General features: G+C 34.7%; 1 long non-coding RNA gene across 1 annotated transcript; it reads right to left on the minus strand.

Annotated features, from left to right (window-relative positions):
* Positions 1-201: 201 nt before the first annotated feature.
* Positions 202-7,711, minus strand: LOC128553543 (uncharacterized). Its single transcript, XR_008369367.1, has 6 exons — positions 7,614-7,711; positions 6,655-6,693; positions 6,055-6,099; positions 5,102-5,176; positions 965-1,057; positions 202-329 (listed from the first exon to the last, which is right to left on the minus strand). It is a non-coding gene; the product is annotated as an uncharacterized LOC128553543 (long non-coding RNA).
* Between the last annotated feature and the right edge of the window lie 14,524 nt (positions 7,712-22,235).

The raw sequence follows: 22,235 nt of genomic DNA on the forward strand, positions 1-22,235 counted from the left end.
ATACATACCGTGACTGGAGTTGCTCCGCTTCTGATTTTAGGGTTTTGATCTCAGCATTCAAGTCCTTTACGATTTCACAATATTTAAGATTCTCTTCTTCCATTTGATTAATTTTATATCCAATTTCAGTTTCTCGAATCTTGTCTTCATTGAACTTGCATGTGAGGGAATGCTTGGCCTCATTTAAGTCAAACTTAAGCTGTTCAGTTTCTTTGCTATGTTCACATTTAAGCTTTTTAATTTCCATGTTCATCGATTTAATAAGATCATTTAGGCTTTCAATGTGCTTTTTGTTTTCTTCATTCATGTTCATAAGATAACAGCGTTCACTGAAACAAAGGATGATTGTAGCCTACTTACTGAAGCGAGATAATGTCATCAAACTAAAGTGACAATATGATTAAAGTGTTTATATTATATTGTCAAATTAAGAAATTAAGCCTTGGTAAACAGCACACTGATTCTTTTTGATCTATTCAAAGTAAATCAATGGTAAAATTTGAAAAGCGAAAGCATTTCAAACATTTTTAATTAGTTTCATACGTTGCATAGTCATAATTAGGGAAGTGAGTATTATCATGCTGAAAGTTCTGAATAGGGCTATGTAGATTTTTAATATAACAGTACCCTAAAGCTTGTATCATATGCGTAATATGCTTGCTATTGGTCATTCATACGGAGCTTCTTATTTTTAAATTCCGCGGATACTATAGGAGAAGTAGTGCGGGTTATTACAAAGTAACTTCGAAAGGCCATAGCTCAGCATACACTAATTGGAGGGGACTTGCCCGACTAGGCTTCAAACCAGTCTTACCTGTGAAGTGTCAGTACAATGCTGTCTGAAGAAGCATAGACAAGGTAAATAAAGACAAACAAACAGGCTGACATACAACAATAGTAGTAAATTTAAAACAAATATTCTATTCACTTATTGACGCAGGGAATATTAAAATATGGTACCTACCTGGAATGACTTTTTTCTGACAGTTTGGTCTTGTTTTTCTGTTCGATGTTTTCTTCCTGTAATTTCATCATTTTAAGTGACAGAGAATTGTACCTAGAAACATAAACTCAATTTGTAGAACAAAACACATATATACAAATGATATAACGCGAAGCAATGTGCCATATTTTGTCAAGACACGTTACATACTATACATAATAATAAAATTTTATATAGATTTTTCTAAAAGAAATATAAGATACTATTTTTTCACCATTTGAATAATTTTAACAACTTAAATTTAGGTACGCATTTAAAGAAATATTATCCTCATCAAAATTAAAACTATTTATAAAACTTTTATCTAAGGATTATGGTTTCTTCATATCCTACCATCGCGCATCGCCCAGTTATCAAAGTGAAATGATACGATAGTGGGACGGCGAAAGCAGGCTTGCTAGGATATGATAGCTATAGTCAGATGGTAAGATAGCGATTACAGAACGCTATAACGAAAATTTGCCTTCGTGTTATCATACCATCCTAGTACACACTGGATAACCAGCTATCCTGACGCCCGCTGGAAATGTAACGCAGCTGGAAATGTAACCCAGCTGTAAATCGGTAGGTAAAGTTTTTTATTTAATTCTAATACAACGAAGACAATTATTGCAAATCAACTTGACAGTTTTGTCAAGGAATGAACATGGCTTACATTTACAATTTCTGGGCCAAAAAACGATCGTTGTGTTTTTAGATATTCGCTAACAATTCCTTCAGTTTGAAAAATCGAGCAAATCTCAAAAGTTTTGCGCTAATTGGTTTATTTATGAATAACGTGTGAAAACATTTATCATCTTGTTTCACGGATGTGTCCTTACGGAACACCTGTGTGAAGTTTCTGGATTCTACTTTATTCATGAAAAAATATATTAGCCGTTAAACAGGCATGGTCGAAAAACAGAACTGTCGAAAACGGCCGCTAGTGCTGTCGCTGAACTCGGATGTTAACATTTATAGACTATCCATTAACTCCGATGATTTTGAATACTTTAGTATGTAGAAAGTATTACTGGCAGTGATTTGGCGGAAACATAATTATTTTATAAAACGTTACTTTCATTTCAAGAGGCTTTATGACTATATTCCTTCACACCCGGGCTGGATTTTAACCTAGTACATGCGTTCTTGCCATTTTTCCGCCATGCAAAAGCCAACCATATAGTTTTTTGCAGTTACACCGAACAAAACAGTACTATTGCCACTTTGCCAGCTGCAGGTGCCTCCGGGCTACTACAGAATGTAATTCCACCTCGGGTTTCGCAAGTGCAAATGATTGCTTCTGGTCGTCAGTATTTTGAATTTCGTTTGAAGAAATCAGTATCTTTAATAAATCTCAAATGCCCTTTCTTGTTTTGAAAAGTGTTCCTAGTGCAGTGCTAGATACGTGTATAATCTTATTTGCTCATACATAATTATTTAATTGCTCCTTATGTTAATCTTCTATTTTGTTTTATTCATAAGTACCTTTTCAACAAATGGCAGTTTATTCATGGTCTATAACTGCAAGTTGTTGATGTATACAGGCAAACGGTTGTAAACGATTGTTTCAAATCTAAATAAGCAAAATCTCACATGACTGTTTTTTTTTTGTTTGTTTTTTTTGGTTGGGTTTAACGTCGCACTGACACATTTTAGGTCTTATGGCGACTTTCCAGCTTTAATGGTGGAGGAAGACCCCAGGTGCCCCTCCGTGCATTATTTCATCACGAGCGAACACCTGGGTAGAACCACCGATCTTCCGTAAGCCAGCTGGATGGCTTCCTCACATGAAGGATTCAAAGCCCCGAGTGAGGCTCGAACCCACATCGATGAGGGGCAAGTGATTTGAAGTCAGCGACCTTAACCACTCGGCCACGGAGGCCCCACATGACTGTTTTAAAGAATAGTGTTTATTTATCAAACCAGTTATTTCTTAACATGCCGGTCACATGTAGCTTTAATCAACATGTAACAAGGTAGATTGGAACTCTTCTTTGCTTGCTTACGATCCCGGATCCCAGACTTTATGTCACAAGAGTTACTCCCCTTTTGTGCAGTTCACGCATTTGCTCTTTCTGTCAACAAGATCTTACACTGTTATTTCGTACATCGCTAGGTATTGTGCATTGTTTCACAAACATTATGTCTTTTTGTATAAAAAATAAATGCTTTAGAGACCGGACCCGAATGTGCGACCTTAATGTTCAAGCAAGGGTAATGACTCTTGCATGTCTAAGATCATTTGGCTGTAGTTTTAATAACATTTGTGTAACATATTTCAAAATATCTCGAGGAATAATAAAGCCATACGCCGGACAAAAAATGTTGCTTTATAAACCTACGGAAAACATGAATGTATTTGAAAATTGGTCTATGTATGTAGAAATTGCAAGTACGGCATAAAATACTTAAATATAAGCTCTGTGATAAAGATTTTTTTGTGATACTGACACTGGAGGTGGTCATTCGTGATTGGGCCTCACATATGCTTGTATCATTGGTAACATTTGTTTGAACGTTAAAAATCAATGCTTAAAAATCAGTTCATGCATGTAGAATCACAGCCCGGACAAGTCACTGCGGACGGACGAACGGACGAAAGAAATTAAGCAACTTTTAGACCCTAAACCAAAAGGACAATGGTAATGAAATCAACCAGAATTACTCGACATTGCAATGAGGACCATACATAAGTATAATATTACATAAACTGCTTACCGACTGCAAGTATACACATTTTACACAAATGAAAGACGAAAGAAATCGCAAAACCACAGGTAGATTAAACAGATACAAAATATACATGAAGAAGAGACACTACGGGGCATAGAAACATGTCTACACGACAGCTTTTTACTTTTATACAGCTGTATTCTCGATAGCCGACAGCTGACTTCAACGACTGCCTATTGCAAATACAGCGGCCGTTTTCGACAGTCTGTTTTTTTCGACCATGTCCTTTTAACGGCTAATATATTTTTTCAGGAATAACGTAGAACCAAGAAACTTCACACAGGTGTTCCGAAAGGACACATCCGTTAAACTTTGTTTTTTTTGCTCGATTGTTCAGAAGAAATTGTTAGCGAATATCTAAAAACATAACGATCGTTTGTGGTCCAGAAGTTGTAAATGTAAGCCATGTTCATTCCTTGACAAAACTGTCAAGTTGATTTGCAATAATTGTCTTCGTTTTATCAGAATTAAATGAAAAACTTTACCTACCGATTTCCAGCTGGGTTACATTTCCAGCTGGGTTACATTTCCAGCGGGCGTCAGGATAGCCGGTTATCCAGTGTGTAGTAATGCCATCTACAATATTCACCGTACACTCGTATTTACCACTATCCTGTTAACCTACTATCGCAATCCTTATATCGTCATCATACATCCTATCTTACTACCACTTCCTCCTACCTTACTACCACATTCCACTGCGCTTTGATAGTTGGACGACGGTAATTATCAGGATATTATCAAAACATGGCTGACATCACAAACAAATACACAATGTGAGTGACCGAATTTCGTTATTTGGTGACGAAGGGCGACGTTAGAACGATGTGATAGTAGGACGATGGGATATTGATATTTGCATGGTAGGATTGGAACAGTTTGATACTGTGATATTTGATCCACTCCTCCTACTATATTTATCCTACTCTATCATACAATGGCCATCCTAACATTTCACACTCGTAATTAAAGATATTAAACACAAATGGACTTATATATATATATGTATTTATGTGGTTTGCATACATACAAACCCAACCTTAATTGCTGCACACGATGTGTTTTATGCATGTAGAACGTTTCCCCTAAGTGCATATTTTATAATAAGCTTGATATATTTGACCTCGTCTCCTCTCCCTCGTACATTTGACTCGGCTCTACTTTTGACTATCTTCTTCGACCTATATGTCTGCCATGACTTTTACTTGAAGTGTATTTGGTGTATGCACTGCTTATTTAACTCTGTAAACTGTTCAGAACAGACATTATCAAAAGAACGAGAATGTTCGCAGCAAAACGTTTCTTACAGTAATGACCGTTTATGTTTCGTCAATCATGTTCATGACTGTTCTTTTGCAAATATCTGTAACGAAAAAACATTACCTGTCTTCGTTTTGTTTCAAAGTGCTGGAGAAGTCATCTTCCTTGGCTGATAACTCTTTTTCTACATCATTTACCCTTCAAAAATAATACATAAAATTCATTGATAATATAAAATAAGGCATACCTCAATCGGGAAACGTTACATTCCTTCAGCTTGCCTAGAAATATGCGTTTCTATCAATTTATAGGTAGATTTTGGAATAAACGATACTGCCCATATTTGTACTGATGTGCAAGACGTTACGGTTCTGGCAAGGTATGTGGTCGCTTATTTGGCACAAGGAAAAACCGTATTCTTTCAAAAAGTCAGACGCTCTATGCACGTGCAGGAAGACCACATTTTCGATAGTATATTTCATTCAGTATATATGGCATGTTACCGTAGAGGGATCGATCCTGATTTTCGACGATATCGGTATGATCGATTCCCTACTACTTTGGACTCAAATGTTTTAATAGATATAAGATGTTATTGATAAGGTGTTTTTGCATATTTGCTACACTTGAGGTCATAACCTCCACGTCAATTATCCGGAAACCCTAGAATAAAAGACGTGCCCGGCCTACGGACAGGTAAACCAAATCGATAATTAATGGCAAAAATAAACAAGAATAATGATGCAATAGAAAGAACTCTTACGTTAAGTACGAATACAAAATACAATAAAACCTGTTTATAAAAGAATGTCAAAAATCAATTCAGTTTTATAAATGGCAAATTACTCAAAATTAAGTGCACGAACATATACATCAGTCTTTGACACATTGATAGCAAATAGGACTGTGAGAATTTTCATTACAATCAGAAGTACATGTATTATAGGATACTGTTTGAAAAATCCGGGTTTCTTCAAATTCTAATACATTTCTTTTATATACGATGGAAAAGCTGTTCTACTTAGCAAGTAAATAAATCAATAAATCAAGTCAGGGGTAATGAATGTTAATCTTACCTTGTGTGTGCTTTCTGCAACTCATTCTTTAACTTTGCGGCAAAACTGTAATACAAAAATGAGAAAATATACAGAAGGTCGTGTTGACCTGTAACATTTACCCGTCCTTGGTTTAAACATGTATGGAATGTATTTTAAGTATTATTTTAAACGATGAATTTTATGGGAAATTATTTGTAACATTTAAATACCATGACATGTTCAGATTAGTTTTTATCGGTGTTATTTGATGATTTAAACTGGTTTAAATGTATGCAAAAGTCTTCAAGGTATATGGCAAATATACATGTCATAATGAAATAAGTAAACCATGTAATGAGAATTTTACCTAATCGTTTGAAATCCTACCACAAGCGCAAGCTTTGTCGAAGAAAGTGCAGAGCTACGGACGCATAAACAATAAACGGTACAAGTTCTGGATTGCTCATCCTTGATCCCCGGGCTTAGTTGAATTGAAATCATTTGCAACTCTTCTTAAAACGAAAAGATAACTTTAAAATATGTTCCCATTTATTTTTATGTTTATATTCTCAAGCGTTCAGAATCCTTTAAAAATGAATGATTGTGAAGCTATGAAGAAAGAGCGTGTAATATCAATACCTGTTAAATTCGGCTTCTATGACTTCTATAGATATAAGCCTGTAAAAGATGATAACGGACAATTATTCATTAACACTCTTGGTTGAGAACATGCACACAATTTGCTTAACAACTTAACATACATTATCATGTCATATAATTAATATCAATATGCAACGCAAACGGACTTAGGGATTCCGGATCATCCGGCATGTCCTTAGGAATGGTATGCACAGAAGGGCTAATTATTTATCGATGCGTTGGACAAAGTTCCGCACTGCCAAAACCGGAAGTAACTGGTCTAGCCCTCGTTTTGTCGAGTGGCACCACGCCACCACGACAGACCGAAACACGACAGAATACTACTTGTCTTGTCAATGCATTTTCGCATGACGCCCCGCAAGCACGTGGACACAACAAAATAGGGCACCGACACAACAGAACGAATTGTCGTGTCGTCGTCCTATTTTTGTCAAGTCTTCTTGCAGTCGTCACGGTTGACAGGGACAGCGACATTATAAAACGACAATATTGATTTATCGTGCTGTCGTGTTTTCGTTCTGGTGGTGGCGCTGAAACGACAGCACGACCTATCAGAAACGAACCACTAGATTTTACTATCTGTAAACAATTGTACGTGCAACGTGTAATTAGACAGGGTGAAGTATGCCCACTTTAGAGTTTCATTTGATTAATAAATATGTCTGCATTTATTATTTAACATTTTTGAAAATTTGTTTCTGGCACCAGTCGCTCGTTTTCTCCTGTACAGCATTTCCTAAATATTATAACACAGCTTTTATCTCTGCCTGTTTTAAGGTATTGATAGAAAGGAATGGGTTTCCATGGGATAACTGTAATGAACTAACAGTACTATAAGTTTGCAGAATAGTTCTTTTTGAAAAGCTGGTTCGATATAAATCAGTTTTATTAAATTTCAGTTCCAGTTGTGTAAAAATGGTATACTATAGTACACTTACTAAACCTTTGCCTTCTTGTCGTCTTTGTTACCCGCAGCCATACTCTCGCGGTCTTTATGACTTTTGTCTAACAACAGAGATACTGAACATAAATGCTGAAGAAAAAATAAAGTATTCTCACTCTCGATTTAGTACGTATCTAAAAACAAAGGAAAGAACAAGACGGAAACACATCTACTCAGTCGTGCAATTCACTTTTTGATGCTAGAAATGTCAATTTAAATTGCATGCACACAATTTTAAGCTATTTTGAACATAGTAATTTTTACACAGGACTAGTCCTTTCATGCTGTCATGATTAATGTGACTTCATAGCACGCGTGATATTCAAGAAACGCACTCAAATTATACAACTTTTGTATTCAAACATCTCAGAGTGAGTCACAATCAAGTAACAAGAGGGCCATGAAGGCCTCATATCGCTCACCTGACCGAGATGTTACCATAGATTAACTGAGTATCCAATTTACCTAGACTTTATTGAGACAAATATTCTGACAACCTTTTAAGAAACTCGGGCAGAAAATATAGAGGTGTTCATGTTCTGGTCGGATGATTTAAAATTAATTACTGCCCTTTGTTTATTAAACATAAAGAGAAGAGCATGCAAACGAAATAGGAATACATGTCTTTAAATTACTAGTAGTCTCGTTTATTCAAGGAGGAGCTTACATTACACGTTGTTTTTTTTCTTTTCGAAATATTTGGCCGTCTCTTTATGGCGGAATTTTAAATTTCAAAACAAAAGGATACATCACATGTCAAGAGGTTTTCTTATTCAAAACATGAAAGAGGATAATATTATAATTTTAGCAATACAATGTATTATACAGTATCTGACATATTTTCAAATTTCGAGCAATATGAAAATAAAAGATTAAACCGGCATCTTAGTAAAACATTCACACGCATTTGACTGATTACCAGATTTACCTGGACTGTTGTACCCGGGCTTTATTCTTTTTATTGCCATATAGCAGTAAACTGCAAGGTTTTGAATAAAAAAGGAAAGAAACAAAAAAACGTTTCAATTAATAAATCTATTGGTATATAATTATCATCATAAACCTTCAGAAATTGTCGTTAAATTATAAAAATAGTTCTGATTCATTCTGTCTACTTAGATCTATCTAATAGTGTGAAAGTTTGACAAAAAAAACCAACAAAAAAAAACCCAGATCTTGAGTGCTTCCCTGTTTTCACTGATTTTACAGTTTAATATTGAAATAAAATTTACCTGAGCTATAATGGTGTCTGTTTTGCATTGTTTTTACGAACAAAACCGTGAGAAAAAATAAATGTCGCATAAAGGTTTAGATAATCGTACTGTACACAGTCGTGAAAAGCATACTATTTAAAACGTTTTATATTTTATTTCTTTTTTCAATCTTATCTTTTTCCTAACTAAAATAGGCATGATTTTGCTTGTTTGTTATTTTTCTCTGGTTTGAACATCTGTGGAATTCACGTTGTATCTTTTATTATTTAAATGTACCAATTCCGCTCCCCACTCATAACTGTTCGCCGAAATTGCGAATAAGATAGCACACTTTCCAAAATCTGACTCTTACTGACATTTTTTCTCCTATCGTCAAATACTCTAAAAATATATGAGCTTTGGTCTGAACTTATGCATGATTATTCATATTGTTCCTAAAGCCCATGGTCGTATTTTCCTAAAAAAGCTGGAGGAAATAAAAGCTGTGTTCTGTTCTGTTCTGTTCCGTTCTGTTATGTCGCCCCTTTCCCCGTTATGATGAGCGTTATCATTTCATATCCCTGGCTTGAATTATCAGCTGTTGTAGTTCTGTTAATAAACACTGCGTAAGTGTTGTATAAAGCATCTGTTTTTAGTTTCTTGGTTAACTTTGACATTAAATAGAAGCAAGAAGCCTTTACCCCTTTACAGTTGTAAACATGTTATCATAATGTTCATAAAGTCAAGAATATCTACATACTAAAGTATGTGCTAATACGTTGTCGTATTTAGAACAAAAACAAGATTTATTTGCCCCTAAAGTGAAAGATATTGTAAATTTAATCGATTTTCACTATATGCTCAATGTAAGTGATAGTGATGTTATAACAAATTTGGAAGCAAGAATATATTCAGTTAGAATAAACAAATCAATATCAAATTGAAGAATGTCATATATGCTAAAACATTGACAAATGTAACAAAATGTTTGAAATTAACCATTCAAAATAGTTTTCCTATATAATCTATTGTTCAAAGTTTCATCACTTGATTATCGGGTTACTTTCAAGGGGGACAACCTACTATGATATGCCAGTTGAAAAATAAACGCTGGGGATGAATTGTCATCAGTCAAGTTGTTGACAATATGACGTGTCGGCATAACGGCCGACGATGGAAAACATGCAATTGGAAAGCTCACCGTGAGCACCTTTGCTAATATATGAACAGAAAAACGAAAGGATATCATTATAAAGATTTCATCAAATGCTCTTAATGGTTTGTCTTCAATTTTATTGCTATAATATCGGCAGTATCTAAACTACGGTGTTCGTTTGGACGATCGTGACATTTTATTTAATACTAAACCGCGATGCACGATGGTACGATGACGAAAACACGATGGCGCGATGACACGATGATGAAACAACGATGGTACGATGGTGAAAACGCGATGGCACGATGATGAAATCGCGATGGTACGATGGTGAAATGTCGATGTAATATCGCATTTTCATCATCGTGCCATCGCGTTTTAATCATCGTACCATCGTACCATCGCGTTTTCACCATCGTACTATCGCGTTTTCACCATCGTGCCATCGCGTAATCACCATCGTACCATCGTGGTTTCACCATCGTACCATCGCGTTTTCACCATCGTACCATCGTGTTTTCACCATCGTACCATCGCGTTTTCACCATAGTGCCATCGCGTTATCATCATCATACCATCGTGGTTTCACCATCCTACCATCGCGTTTTCACCATCGTACCATCGCCTTCCGATTAGAAATGTGTAGTCCTGTACACTTGTGTTTTTGTCAACAATAGATGAATGTATCTCAATGTTTCTTTGTGAAAAGAAATTTACCATTTAAATTCAGCTGTTTTGCAAAATGTTTTACAAAATGTTCAGTGCTCAGTTCATTAAAACTGTAAGTCTTCAAGGCCACGTCCTTTGTATTTTATGTATGCATGACACTAAATAAAAAGCTGGGTGTAATAGTCACATGGTATAATTCAAACTCAGCTTATTCTTGTTAGGATGTAGAAGGTACATAATGTAATGTGAAAGTGAGAATGTATTAAGCCTATATTTTACTGACACATATACTGTACCACTGCGCATGACCACCGGAAGGCGATGGTACGATGGTGAAAATGCGATGGTACGATGATGAAAACGCGATGACACGATGGTGAAAACGCGATGGTACGATGATGAAAACGCGATGGTACGATGATACGATGGTGAAAACGCGATGGTACGATGATGAAAACGCGATATTACATCGACATTTCACCACCGTACCATCGCGATTTCGTCATCGTGCCATCGCGTTTTCATCCTTGGTACCATCGTTGTTTCATCATCGTGCCATCGCGCCATCGCGTTTTCGTCATCGTACCATCGTGCATCGCGTTTTAGTATTAAATAAAAAGTCACGATTGTCCAAACGGAACACCGTACTAAACCGAATGTAGGCTCTGATTTGGCCAAAGTTCACCACCACCGACATGAAGTAGAAGACTAAAAACAAAATAAATCAAGTAAGTTCATATTCTTACCTGTTGCTGCTCCTGATAAAACAAAATTTAATGTAACACATGACCGATAATTATGATAACACTAAAAGTAAGCATAATTAGGTAAGGTCATTCCAGATAACAGGTATATCACAATTGAAGAGGTTATATCATTAGATTATAAAGTACAAGCGTGTAATAAATGTGATAAATTGTTTCATTATTTCATATGTTTATGTAAATATTTTAATGGTGTAGTTTAAATAAAAATGAAATATAATGTTTGTTTTATTCAATAATATATTATTCCTTTTATACGGGAGATCATTATTGCCAGGTTTATGCTATTTTCTAGATATAAACTTCGACCAATTATCTTGCCTTTTTATTGCAAATTTTGAATCTATGTTCGTTTGTTAAATGCCAAAATTATTTGACATTACTGACATTAAGATAATTACATATTACGTGGATAAATCTACCGGCACATCAAGGGACTTGGACATATACGCAACGGTAAACTAAATATAGATACGTCGTAGTGAGCAAGCCAGTTTACATGACACAATCTCATTCAAATATATCTGCAAAGATTTATACAAAATATTCAGCTATTCGTCATTGTTATAGACTACGAAATGCATACGTAAAATAAAACATAATTACATTATAAACAACTTCTTGTTTAGAGAAATATAAAAACTTTTATCATATAATTCAATGTCTTTTTAAAAATCAAGGGTATTGTTTTGTCTTCATTTTGACTCTTATTGCTGAACTTAATATTCTATTGTATATAATTCTTCATGTAGAGCGCCTGTCATCTCCTCTTCATTAATAACAAAAGCTAAAATTATTGATGTTGACAGCTATCCGAACCGGTAGCACCAATTGGCGGAGACTACATTTAACATTAGCTGATGCTGTAGTCTGTACAATGCGATTTCTAGCCCAGCTGAATATTAAAACGGATATTAACTTTTCATAATTGTGACTAATATCTCTCCAATAATTCTGTTTTTAACAACTGAGTCTTCAGGCCGCGTACTGATTGAACAATATGCCTTAAAGTCAGGGTTCAATACCTTCTTCGGTATTTCGACTTGGGAAGAGCAAATAAGGAAGGTGCTTGTCGTTTTCTTGTAAATCAAAACCGTCATCGATAAGAAAAGTCATTTAAAGTAAAAAGTGATATCCAAAATATTTGACAATACTATCATAGCTTTTGTTTTTGATTACCTCTCTCCTCAAGTGAATTGCTTTGTAGACAACTTCGCTTTATAATTTATATTATTAAAAAATGTTTAGCAAAAGTAGAAAAAGCTTTCTGGAGAGACTGATACGTTTGGATGTATATATACACGCATATCTGTTTATGAAGTTTAGAAAAAAGAATAAAACTTGACTAAATACGAAAACGAAAATTGCATTTAATTACAGTATTGTTGCAAAAATACTTTACAAAAGTCTAATCAGTGTTGTTATGAGTTTGATGAATGCTATTAAAAGATTTTTCTGTTGTTGGTCTCTGCCTTATGCCCCTAGAAGCAATAAGTACTTGCGTATAATTTTTGCAAAATGTTTTCTTTTATTATTTTCATGATCATTTTGTGTTTTATATATCGTGCATTTTGTTAACATGATTGTATGTGCAAGGGATTAACCCTTATCATGCTGGACATGATTGATTCTGCCAATGCGACCACAAATTAAAAGAAGACCTATCTTTCTTACGCTCACAAGCAATGAGAAATAATCTTATTTTTGGTGGGATTTCTGAATCGCCGAGTGAGAAGCCGTCTGACACAGAATCTAAATTAGGCAAACACATGGTAGAGAAACTGGAGCTAGCTCAAGATTTTGTGGATTCCCTAAGAATAGAGAGAGTTCATAGAATGGGTAATCAATCTAGAGACCCATCAAAGCAACTGAATAGAAAGATAGTATGTAAATTTGCATATTTCAAAGATCGAGAGGTTGTTAGGAAACAACACTCAAAGCTCGATGGTACTAACTTCTTTATACATGAGCAGTTTCAACCTGAGGTCGTAGCGAAGCGCCGTAGATTACTGCCAAAATTACGTGCAGCAAGAGGGAAGAACCAAACAGCGTGGATTTCCTACGACACGTTGTTTATCGATGGCAAACCGGTGAATGATGATTAGGAAATACCGGGGAATGGACCAAACATTTTAGTATGGAACTGTAACGGGCTAACAGAAAGAAAGTTTAATGATCCTGAATTTATTGATAAACTTACGGCAAATCAAATTATTATTTTATCTGAAACGTGGACGAACAAAGACTCTAAACTTAATTTAGATAATTTTTCATGTTACAATTTTTACCGAAAATTCAAACACAGGAAGGCCAAACGAAATAGTGGGGGCATAGAAGTATACATTAAAAACGATGTCAAGTTAGGTGTTTCTGTTATAAAAAATCATTTTGATACAATAATATGGCTTAAACTTGATAAAGATTTTTTCAGTTTTACAAAAGATATATTTTTAGCCGGTGTATATATGTGGGGAGACGACTCCCCAGCTGCAAATATAATCGATGCTGATTTATTCAACTTGCTTGAGCAAGATGTTTCTCACTATGAGCAATTAGGTAGTGTCTTACTGGCAGGAGACTGGAACTGCCGTGAGGGTAATAAATCTGATAGTATAAATTGTGACACAAATATTGTTGATATTGACAGTGATGATTATTTACCCGATATACCCCTATGCAGAACCTCAAGTGATAATTTATGTCACGCTCGTGGTTTGAGATTATTAGATGTTTGTAAGGCTACATCATTAAGATTAGCCAACTGTCGATTGGGTGACGATTTCTCAACTGGAGCTTATACTTATTTTAGCCGGCAGTCATGTAGTACAATAGATTATTTGTTGCTAAAAGAAAATGACTTCAGTATGGTACAGTCTTTTATGGTAAACCAATTTGACATTTTTAGTGACCATGCTTCATTACAATTTTCCGTGTTTGGTGTTAATCCGCCGCCTTACGGCGATTTAAACAAAAAATCGCAGCTGTATTATAAATGGAATGATGATTATAGAAGTTTATTTAGAAGAGCACTGTTGGGACAATTAAATGATTTTAAGAACATTTTAAACGTTGTTATAAATAATGTTCAAGTAAATCGATCTATTGATGATTTGGTTTTAAATTTTTCTCAGTTAATCTGTGATGCAGCAGATCCACTTTTCAATAAAAAAAAAAAAAAAAAAAAAAAAAAAAGAACCAGCAAACGCAGTCTGAAAAATTATGACAACTCCTGGTTTGATAATGAATGTTTTGAGGCGAAACAGTTTTATAAGGAGAAGTTGCATATTTTTAATGGAAACAAAACAATTAAAAATAGAGTCTCGTTGTGTGAGTCTAAGAAATCGTATAAAATGATTTTGAAAAGAAAGAAGCGAGCAAGAAATCGCAAGAACTTGCAAACTTAAAAAAATGTAAGCCATGTGAGTTTTGGCGTCATTTTAAAAAACAAAAACATCAGACTGGTGGTGATATTTCGTGTGAAGAATTTCAAAAATATTTTTCTGAAATGTTTGACAATATTAAATCAGCTGTGATTGATGAGGTAGAATCATTTAACGAAAATGGTGATTTTAATACAGAAACCCCTACTTTTGAAGAATTAAATATGCAAATTACAAATGAGGAGGTGCGAGCAGCAGTCCGTCGCCTAAATCGTAATAAAGCTTCTTCTCCTAGTGATAAATTGTTAAATGAATATTTCATTGAGTCTATTGATATATTAGTAGGACATATTACAGATTTATTCAACATTGTTTTTGATTCAGGACATTTTCCTGAACTTTGGACACAAGGTTTTATTGTTCCTCTACATAAAAAGGGAGATAATAGAAATGTTAATAATTACCGAGATGTTAGAAACATAAATGTAGTTTCTAATAATTTGCGGCGTTCATTGACGTCAACGTCATAGTTGTTTATACTTCCGCCCAGACTTTGAAATGTTAACTGAACTGAACGTTAACTGTGGACATAAATTATTCTGATGAGACTTGATGAGAAAGAGACCAAATTCGGTAACTAAATACTGTTTAGTCAATTATTTATTCAAAGCGTAATTATTGAACTCGAAGTTATGATATCGAATTTGTTAAATAGCATAAAATGAATATATAGACGTTAAATTTAATTTTCTGAATGATTGGATAGTGCAAGCTTTGTTGATGTGAAGTATGTTCAAAAGTACATCAGTTGTTTATATGAGTATATGTATAATTGGTGAGCGTTGTATGAATATTGTTTGTATGTTTGTATTTGCAGAGAATCGCTATAACTAGAGAAATAAAAGAGTAAAGGCGCATCTCTCGTTTAGTCACTGAGTTGATCCAAGTCCCAGAACACGAGGTATCACACTAATTAGCAATCTTGGAAAATTATTTACAAGTATTCTTACATCAAGAGTAGAAAAATGGTTTGACGACAACAATTTTCTGTCAGATGCACAGTTTGGTTTTCGAAAGGGATGCAGCACAGTGGATGCAATTTTTGTTTTACACAATTTAATTGTGCAAATGTTATCAGAAAAATATAGACTTCCGTGTGCTTTTATTGATCTTAAAAAGGCATTTGATTCTGTGTATAGAAACGCCCTCTGGTTCAAACTATTTAATATGGGACTTGATGGAAAGATACTTAATATATTTAAAGCCATGTATTCAGTTGTGAAGTCTTCTGTTAAACATTATAATACTTATTCAGACTTTTTCAATATATCAATTGGTTTAAGACAAGGGCAAAATAATTCGCCGGCGCTGTTCGCCTTATTTTTAGAAGATCTTGAATTGTTTTTACAAAATAGATCAGATTGTGGTCTCACTATTTATGAATTGTGTATTGTTATTTTACTATTTGCGGATGATATAGTAATCGTTGGCAAATCCCAGGAAGACTTGCAACACTCTTTAAATACATTATATGAATATTGTAATAGGTGGGGTCTTGAAGTTAATACAGCAGAAACAAAAATAGTTGTATTTCGTAAAAGGGGGCCCGTCAAACCGAATGAAAAATGATTTTATAATGGTGACCCTATTGAAGTTGTAAATGACTTTAATTACTTAGGAGTAGTTTTTAATTACACAGGATCTTTCGTCCTTAATAACCAATGCTTGGTAGGAAAAGGTTTAAAAGCTATGAACGTTTTACTAAGTCATATGAATAAATTTCATTTAGATCCGCATGTAGCACTTCAGTCGTTTGATTCATTTGTTGGTTCAAAATTGAACTATGCTTGTCCAGTGTGGGGTTTTACAAAGTCAAAGGATCTGGAAAGAGTTCACCTTCAGTTTTGTAAAATACTGTTAGGTGTGAAACAAAGTGCAAGCAATGCTGCTGTTTATGGTGAATTAGGTAGATACCCACTCTATGTTAATAGGTATGTACAAATTGTCAAGTACTGGTTTAAGATATTACAAACTGATAATGTTATACTAAGGCAAATATATCAAAATGCATTAGATAATAGCTTAATTGGCGTTAAAAATTGGGCACTTGATGTAAAAAATCTACTGAATGATTTTGGTTTTCCTGATATTTGGGAGAACCCGTTTGATGTCAATAGCAAAACATTTATACACGTTTTCAAACAAAGAGTTATAGATTGTTTTAAACAAAAGTTGTTTTCAGATTTAGAATCCAATCAAGTGTTAAACACTTTGTATAAATATATCAAACCACAATTTTGCATGGAACACTATCTTAAAACTATTGTTTGTAAATCTCTCCGTAAGAATATCAGTAGGCTAAGAATATCAGCACATAGTCTACGCATAGTAACTGGTAGATATGGACGTAATAGGATACAGCGTAATGAAAGACTATGTCAGTTATGTAACTTTGGTGAGATCGAGGATGAGTTTCATTTTATTTTAGTATGTTCTAGTTATCATGAACTCCGCCTTAGATTTATTAAACGTTATTATTACATCAGACCAAGTATGTACAAATTAGTTGAATCATTGCAATCAAACAATAAATTTATTCTTGTAAATTTAGCTAAATATATTAGTCTAGCTGGTAAACAGAGAGACGAGTCGCTGCAGTTGATATTGTAGTTGCCAAGGTAGAGTTGTCAACCATGGGGAACCTACACCTGCGGTGGATACCGCCGTGGGGTAGGGGACACTCATGTGTTGCTCACTGTACAACGCAGGGTGTGCTGCCATGAAGACGGTCTAAATGCGACCCTCTCCTGGTGGCTTGGCTCCTCTGCTTATGGTGGGTACATTGGTCGATTGTTAGACATGTATTTTGATCGATATGGTAATAAAGATTGTAGTTAAAATGCATGGACAAAAAATTGTCGTATCGGGTTGAGTGCCAGTTTGTATGAATATAGCAGTTTTTATTCTGTTACCATGTAAACAAAACACTATAAAACAAAAACATTACGGTAACATTATAGACATCCGTAGCGCAATTGACTTTATCAGCGTTCTTAATGCATGTATAAATTAATTGTGATAAGTTTCTCGGGGTTATTTGGTACTTGACCTGTATAACATGCACAACGTATGATAGTATGCCATGTATGTTTTGATATAACAAAATGTATTTTCGTTTATTCTCCACACACAAAATATGACCTCAATATGCAACATGTTCTTTCTTTCTCTACTTAAGATTTGATATTTATCCGAGTTTGAAATGTGACCTATAAATTATTATATTTAAAATGTATTGATATAGCAAAATGTATTTTCGTCCATTCTCCACACATCAAATATGACCTCAATATGCTATATGTTGTTCTTTTTTTCTCTACTTAAGATCTGATATTTATCCTTGTTTTTATAAGTTTATCATGTGACCTAGAAATTATTATATTTTAAAATGTATGTATGTATGTAACGAGATACTTTATATGTATAAGTTACTGAAATAAAATTATGTTCTGTTCTGGTTCTGGATTATCAGCCTGTACATCCGTATATCTTTTAACAGTTAATGATACTGTCCAAACTGAAAGATGGACAAGTTCATTAATGAAACTTAGCAGGGGAAGGGTTAACGCGCTGGGGATAATTCTTATAACTTCTGAATATGTGGGGGTCAAGTGTGTGATTTTGTGATCATCATTAACCAGTTGTTTCTTCTGTACTGTTTGTTTGTTTGTTTTTCACCGGTTTCTAAATTTAATTATCTACACATCCAAATAAACAGATTAGCACAAGCGGAAATCCTATTCTACTTGATCATCGGAGGATGACCTAAACGAAAACCAAGGCTCCGGCTCGGAGTTTTTTTTTTCTAGGCGGCCATTTTCCGTCAAGAAATTTCGCTATCTGACTCCAAGGTGACGTCACTCGGAAAAAGTCTTTGGGTGACTGTGATGAAATCTAATTAGTGACATATACATCTGGAAAACACACCTGTATCGAGTTCTTGTGTGCCGAGGCACTTGACGGAATTTCTTCGAGTGACTCGTAGGCAAATAGATTTTGTATTTCTCGGAGCACAAAATATAGTTTTGATGTATTGATACATAAGACAGAGTATTTATGATATCATGATTTGAGTTTTTATTTTAAATTAAATGAAAAATCGGGAAATCAACTTAGCAATTTATATTGGGTCACAATATTTTCTGAAATTTGTGAATTGTAGTGGCATCCTTTTCTGTCTTTTCAAGCACGGTTTTACAATTAATACTCTTGCAATGTTAAGACAAAGTGATTGTGATATCATTAATGTATAAACACGTGTTGCAGGTTTCCGTTTGACGGACTGCATTCTTGGAAAGCTGCTTTTCCTATTGGATCTAATGGTGTCGATACAAGTTTGACGTATCGTTAGTATGCATTACAAGAATATGTAATAGATTATATGCTATATTTATTCATCCACATCTTGTTCCAGAGTATTATTCTTGCATACACGTTTTATACAAGCATAGAAGGAACGATTTTCGTTACGGCACTGTTTCTTCTTAGAAGAGTATTTAAACCAAGCGTGGGAAATGCACGTTCGTAAACAGAATTGACGTCATTTCATTTGAAAAGTGTATCGCAAGAATTCAAGTTTGATTTAAGTATCTTTAACGAGGTATTATTAAATATTTCTCGTACATTCCTTTTTCAATCTATACCTATACTACATGTGTAAAGAACACAACGTTACTACCATTTTTATCCTGTTATACATAGAAAAAATACACCAACCTAGTAAATAAATGTAGATCAATGTGATGTCATTTACAGCATCATTTTACACACCTGGTTGTGAGACAAAGTTTTAAGTTTTCAAGCATGCAAGAAATAGCTTTCTATCATTTTCACTCATTTCTGAATAGTTAAGTCACTTTGATAGCTCTAGTTTTTAGTATGATATGCCAACCAAGGTGGCGTTCAGGTATCGTACACACGCCTAGGAAATCGCTCGATTTAGGTAATAAATTTGGCTTTCAATTTCCGTTACTATTTGACAGATTTTAATAAAACAATGTTAAATAAAAAACCGTCGAAGACAAGACAATTGGTGCTTTTCTCATAAGAAAGCGTCTGTCAGAAATTCTTGATACTTTCCTCAAACACTTCGCCCAAATGATTTCTCACAGGAACCAAATGTGCAGGCAACGGACACACTGAAAATCATGCAAAGAGTTTGAAGACAGTATTGTTTAACACTGACAGACACAGACGTTTAGTGCCGAGAAAAGCACTTGTTATTTCTGCCTTCGACACATTTTGTTTATAAAATTTATCAAGAAACACGGAAATTACAAACAGAGATGTTTCACGAACCGAGCGATGTACCCCGTGTATACGATATCAAAAAGTCACGTTGGTTGGCCACCCTGAAAGTGTATGAAACGATTTTATGTTCATTTTTATAATAGAACTATGTGATTTTATTTGAATACTTTATGTAGCTTTTTTACTTTGCTCTAATTCAGAAAATCCAAACGTATAGAAATACTACAGCTGCGTGTACAAGAGAGTACGACTATTTATTATTGACCAGTGGGAAGTTAGCAGTAGAACAGTTACAGCAGTAACAGCAGTATTACTGCTATTACTGCTATAACGTTCTAGCAGTAATAGCAGTAATACTGCTGTTACTGCCGGAACGTTATAGCAGTAACAGCAGTATTACTGCTACTACTGCTGGAAGTTATAGCAGTAGCAGAAGTACTACTGCTATTACTGTTGTAAAGTTATAGCAGTATCAACAGTATTACTGCTGTTACTGTTGGCAGTTTTAGCAACAACAACAATATTACTGATGCTACTATTGGTAGTTATAGCAGTAACAACAGTAGATGGAAGTTGCGCAAAGTACAATATAAAATAAATTTTATTAATTATGCATTATTGGCCAAAACTGCTCTTTTTATGATGTTTTTGTCTTTTTATGCCTCAGGAAACGAGCTTCAAGCCCTCTTTCTGCTGTTATTCACAACTTTTATGCAGGTTTTATGATGCATTTCACGATATCGATATATTGTTGGTATGTTTGTTCAAAAAGTCATACATATTACATTGCCGGCGGATGTTCAGGATACCAATGGCATCATATTATTTTTAAGTTTTTTTTAATGTCCGAAATGGGCTCAAATCTTTATTACTGCTGTAATTCACAGCGTCCAGTGGGATTTTGGGATGAAATAAAACATGTTGATATACTGCTGGTATGTATGTAAAAGTAACAGTACATTTAACATAGCCGACGGATATTCAGGATGCCGACGGCATACGTCCAAAAAAGGCTTCATCGCGAAATTAGAACATGTTTCCAACTCAGTTAATGCTTTATTCTGCACCGAAACGATGCCCTTAAGCGAATGTTTGGTCATCTTAGGTCATTTTTGGGGTCTTTATAAGATACGAAATGAAATCATTTCAGTACTTTATGCATGTTTCGACAAAGAATAATTAAAGGTCCGGAAAATCTGAATTTAAAGCATTTTATAGGTGTACGGAAATGGGCTCGAATCCTTGTTATTGCTGTTATTCTCAGCGTCCAGCAGGACTTGAGGATGAATCAAACCAGGTGGATATATTGCTGGTATGGATGTCCAAATAAAAGTACATATTTCATTGCCGAGTGATATTAATTATACCGACGGCATACGTCCAAAAAGAATACCACATCACGAAATTGGAACATGCTTTGGTGGTCATGCAGTTACTGCTGTTTTCTGCGCCGAAACGATGCCCTTAAAACAATATTTGGTCATCTTAAGTCATCATTAGGGCCTTTATGAGATATAAAATGGTTTTCGTTTCAGCAATTTTTGCATAATGTGCCCACGTCGAACAGTTCGAATCCTTATTACTGCTGTAAATCACAGCGCCAATATGAACTAGATCATAAATAAATACATGTGGATATATTACTGCTATGTATGTCCAAACGATAGTATATATTTCATTGCCGACGGTGTTTTAGGATGCCGACGACATACGTCCAAAGAAGACCTCATCACGAAATCGAAACACGTTTTGGTGCTCAGTTACTGCAGTATTCTGCGTCGAAACGATACACTTAAGCCAATATTTGAGCAACTTAGGTCATCGTTGAGACTTTCATAATATATGAAGTGAATTTAGTTACAGCAATTTATGCAAAATGTGCTGACGAAGACGGCATACGTCTAAAGAAGTCATCATCAGTTATCTGGAACATGTTTTGGTGGTCAGTTACTGCTGTACTTTGCGTCGAAACGATCCCCTCAAACCATTATTTAGTCATCTTATGTCGTTGTTGAGGCCTATATAAAATATAAAATGAATTTAGTTTTAGCAATTTATGCAATATGTGCCGACGAAAAATAATGAAATGTATTAAAAATCTTAATTTTAAGCAATTTTTAGGTGTCCGAAAATGGGCTCGAATCC

Source organism: Mercenaria mercenaria, unplaced genomic scaffold (assembly GCF_021730395.1).
Source record: "Mercenaria mercenaria strain notata unplaced genomic scaffold, MADL_Memer_1 contig_3931, whole genome shotgun sequence".
Classification (NCBI taxonomy): Eukaryota; Metazoa; Mollusca; class Bivalvia; order Venerida; family Veneridae; genus Mercenaria; species Mercenaria mercenaria.